The sequence below is a fragment of the Teleopsis dalmanni genome, chromosome 1 (genome assembly GCF_002237135.1).
Source record: "Teleopsis dalmanni isolate 2A chromosome 1, ASM223713v2, whole genome shotgun sequence".
Taxonomy (NCBI): Eukaryota; Metazoa; Arthropoda; class Insecta; order Diptera; family Diopsidae; genus Teleopsis; species Teleopsis dalmanni.
The window spans coordinates 73,880,560-73,886,020 of record NC_051846.1 but is presented as its reverse complement, the minus strand read 5'-3'; positions in this window follow the sequence as shown (position 1 = coordinate 73,886,020).

Here is a 5,461-nt window from a genome sequence, read left to right as displayed (position 1 = left end):
CACATTTTTTTTTGTTCAAACACATCAATTAAGCCATGTACCGATTGCTATAATGGCCTTTTAATATAATTCTACACGCATCCCAATATACGGACACCTCGACGCATTATGCTGGTTCAACCATACCACATGTCGGTTTTCATATCTTCTTTACCACATGAGCTAAAATTGCTCTTACAAAATGATCAGGTTAATTTGACTAGTATGTGGTTGGAGTATATTAATGTGGGTGTATGGATATTACCATGATATCAATATGTGTTTTATTTTACTTCAAAAACTAAAGGTCAAAAAATAACACCCTTTATAACTAAAAACTAATATTATTCATGTGGTGATTTCACAACACTATTGAAGTAATTTTTTCAATACTTCTGGGTAATTACGCTCAGGTCATGATAATATATCACATTAATTTAATATCTACAATAAGGACCTATGTCATTAAATTAATGACAATGACAATAATTTTTCAATATTTTTCCTCTTAAAATATTTGTTAAAATCCATGTAATTTTTGGCAGCCAAACGATAATTATTTTTTGTTAATTCAGCATTTGATGAAGTTGAAGTTGAAATTGCAGAGTCAACACAAACAAAGTAAAGAAAAATTAAATAAATTACCTAGAAATATTTTCTTAGTCATACTCAGAAGAATTCGGAAAATTCCTTTACTTAGCTTGAATTTGATTTCAGTTTCTGTTTTCGTTATTTGACCATTTTGTGTCCCATGAACCTTTAATATTCTCGCTCATTTCTTGGTTCATCAGCCAAAACAGAAATGTTCCTTTGTAGTTCCCGCAGATTCGTCCTACTCATTACATGCCATTTTCCATTTAATATTTTCAAACAATCGTACAATCGCAGTGGGCATTTAAGCGTTTCTTTGTTGTTGTTTTCTTTTTAATAAATTTTATTTATTTTTCTAAATATTTTTATTTTTTTGGTAGATTTTTATGACAATTTTAGGAACAAAAGGCGCATAAACTAAGCAACTTAATTCGCGTTGATTTAATTGTACAACAAAGTTGAATAATTTGCTGGTATATGAGAACTTTCGTGCTTTGTATGAAAATCTAAAAAATTTATTATTTGCACCTAATTTCAAACTCATAAGAGTTTCTTTGTTTTGAAAATCAACCAACAGTTTTCCTACCAAATTCATTCACAATTAAATTTTGGTTTATTTAAGTTTCGTGCTTGAACGCAACAAAATTAGATTTTATCTTTTCCCAGACTAAGAAATTGAGAGCGCTGGGTTCTAGACAATTCCAAAATAATAATGGAAATAGAAGTTTAGACAAATTGTTGGTTATTTGATTGCTTAAATTGTTTATGCGGTATTTAAAGAAGGTAATAGTAATATTTTCTTTTTAATATTATTTGTATTTAATAATAAATATCTACAGATCAGATTGGTTGATTATACACTATTTACAAATAGTACCTAAGATATAGATTAAAAGAGTAATATTATTTAATTATTTAAAATATTGTAAAAAACACTTATAGGAGGGCTTAAAAACAAATATTAAATATAAATACAAAGTTACTGCTGACCAATACTACAAAATTTCAACAGCTTAGACACTTGTAGTCCATGCAACTAATTGAATATATATTTAATAATTTAATAATAATATATAAATTATTTATTTTAATAAATAAATAAATGAATATGTATAAATAAATATAAATAATATAAATACAAATAAATATATATATAAATAAATAAATATAAATAAATGAATATATATATATATACATCTAAATATATATATATATATATATATATATATACATATATATAAGTGACATTAAGCTCTCTCCCAACATCATTAAATTGAACAAAAAAGAACTTGCTGCGCTAAGCAGGTAAAACCTTTTTTTTAGTCAGTAGAAGTTAAGCTTGCATCGTGCAAAGTACTAATAAAGTTTTTATATAAAAAATAAAAAAATCGTTTTTATTAAAAATTGTCACTGGCGCAGTCGGTAGGATCAGTGAAAATGATCCTTTAAGAACTTACAAACAATTAAATATAAAAAAAAATTCTTCTTGTAAAATAAGAAAAAACAAACAAACGAAATTTTGCAAATGTTCGTGATATTTTAAGTGCCGTAGACACAAAACAAAAACAAAAAAAATTAATTTAAAATTTTAATTAAAATTTAATTTAATTTAATAATTAAAATTTAAATATTGTAATTTGAATTATAATTGAATTCAATTCGATTCTCCAAACAAACAAAAACTGTAACTTATAAAAAAGTTTCTTTTTTTTTAAATAAAAAAAACAAACTGAAATTTTGCAAATGTTCGTGATATTTTAAGTGCTGTGGACACAAAACAAATACAAAAACAAAAACTATCAAAAAAAAAAAAAATATTTAATGCAACAGTTAAACCTTGAAACGAAGTAACAGGAATTTAACTTTAACTGTAGAAGCTGATCAAGAACCTAGTAAAGAGAAAAAATTATATTCAGAGAAGTAGAATATTAAACCTTTTTTTTTAAAAAAAAAAAATAATAACAATTTTTAAAAACGAACTTTGCGTTTCTAATTGTGAAGCTTTAAAGTTTTAAATTTAAACTTGAAATTTATTAAAATAAAACAAAACAGCAGTAAAGACTTAGAATAACAATTTTTAAAACGAACTTTGCATTTCTAATTGTGAAGCTTTAAAGTTTTAAATTTAAACTTAAAATTTATTAAAATAAAACAAACCAGCAGTAAAGACTTAGAATAACAATTTTTTTTCCTACATGTTTAAAAGTAATTAAGAAAAATTACACAAATCAAGAACAATTAATTAGTTATTATCTTTAATCAATTCTGTTTTTTAATATTAATAACTGTTTTAAAAAATATGGTTTATTATTATATAAATTGATGAATCCGACGAAAAGATTATAAAATAAAAAAAAAAAAATCAAATCAAAATTTTTTAATCTCAAAAATTAATCAAAGTTAGTCAACGTGTCGTATATCAGCAGCAACAGTAAAAGAATAAAAAATTATTCTTATAAATAAAAAAAGGATATACAAAAAAAAATAAGATAAATCAAAAGTACAAAATATTCCTAATTTTTGTGCAATTACGGCAGAGTTCGCTACCAAAATTTTCCACAAAACGTATACAACAATTTTTAGAGGATCTAACATTGTCACCATCTAAAATCAGTTGTCCAAAATGACCGAAGAAAAAACGAGTGTTAACACCATGATTGAAGGAAGAGAAAGAAGAGATAGAACGGTGGCAGGTGTAAAACTGATCGCTCCATTTGATGGCGACAATAAATACCTGGCACTGTATATCGATAGCATCAACGCAATCATACCAGAGTCTTCATCTCTTACGGGCGAAGAAAAACCATTTTACTTTCAGTGCGTAATTAGCACTCTTCGCGGAGAAGCCCTGAACTTAGTAAGAAGAGAGCAACCAACTTGTTGGGAGGAGTTGAAGGCACATTTGATTGATGAGTTTACGGATTCCAGTCCACTCACAACGCAACTACTATTAGTAAGTAATATCAAATTTAAAGGTAAAGTTAGAGAATTTTGCGAAGAAATTAATTCCGAAATATGTAAAGTTAGGGATAATATTAAATTAAAAGAAACCAACATAACAAATATTAACTTCTTGCTCAATGAACTAAAAATGTTAAGTGTAAAAACACTGAAAAAGGGACTACCCTACCACTTAACGGCTCTAATTAATGCGAACATGGCTGCAGACGTTAACTCTGCTATAAAAATTTTAAAAGAGAATGATGAATATAACAATATTGTAGTTGGGAAAAATATTCATTATAACCAACAATCAGGTTCTCAACTCAATAACGTTAGAAACTCGCATCAAAATGCATGCAGTATTGATCATTATGGTAATAGTTCCTATAATATACCATATAAGAACCCTAATAAATATCACGGTTCGCGAAACCAAAACTTTAATAGAGCTTCGGAGGTTGATAACGAAAATTTTCGGTTAGAAGCCCCGGACTCTTACCAAAAATAGAACTAAAATTACAAAATCAAACCTTTGAATTTCTTATTGATACAGGTTCATCAGTAAGCCTTGTTCAACCCAATATCTTAAAATCTCCAATATTAAAAGTGAAACCAATAACAGTAGCAACAATAACAGGGCAAATTACATTAACCAATATGCAAGAGGTTTATAATGATAAAGGAAAAAATTATTTGAAATTTTATGTGTGTGACCTCTCTAAAAATTATGATGGTCTTCTAGGTTTCGATGTACTTCAACAGCTTCAAGCGAAAATTGACGTTGTTCATAAAAATGTTATATTAAACAATATTACTTATAAATTTAAAAATAATTTCGATAATGAAATTAAAGAACTTCACTTCAATAGCAATGCTTATGAACCGAAATTTAGACTAAATCATTTAAATGATGAAGAATTAAGCGAAATAAATACGATATTAAATAAGTTTGAAAATTTATGGTATAAAGTAGGCGATAAATTAACATTTACTAATAAAATCAAACATCGAATCAACACAACTCATGATGATCCTATATATGTTAAGTCCTACAGATACCCTGAAGTCCACAAATCAGAAGTCGATACACAAATAAAAGAAATGTTAGATCAGGGGATTCAGATCAGATTTGTCACAGTAAATCGTCTTATTCTGCACCAATTTGGGTGGTGCCTAAGAAGTTAGATGCTTCAAAAATTCAGAAATGGCGAATCGTAATCGATTACCGTAAATTGAATGATATAACTATTAGTGATAAATATCCGATACCCCTAATAGATGAAATACTTGACAAACTTGGCAGGTGTTTATATTTTAGTACAATTGATCTTACAAAAGGATTCCATCAGATAGAAATGGATCCAAAGGATAGAATGAAAACAGCCTTTTCAACTAGAAATGGTCATTTTGAATTTTTGCGTATGCCATTTGGGCTAAAAAACGCTCCGTCCACGTTTCAAAGATTGATGAATACAATCTTGGATGGATTAATTGGGAAGGAATGTTTAGTATATTTAGATGACATAATTGTTTTCAGTACTTCACTCCAGGAGCACATTGAAGCTCTCGATAGAGTCTTTAGCAGATTAAGTGAAGCTAATTTAAAAATCCAATTGGATAAAAGCGAGTTTCTTAAGAAAGAAGCCGAATTCTTAGGGCATATTGTAACCCCAGAGGGAATCAGGCCAAATCCAAATAAAATCGAAGCTATTTTAAAATATCCACTACCGAAAAATGAAAAAGAAATTAAACAATTCTTGGGACTAGCTGGGTTCTATAGAAAATTTATAAAAGATTTTTCTAAGATAACAAAACCCCTAACTCATTGCTTAAAAAAAGGCAACAAAGTCAATATAACTGATAGGGAATATAACAAAGCGTTTGATACAATCAAAATCTTAATAACAAAAGACCCTGTTTTGGTCTACCCAGATTATAAAAAAGATTT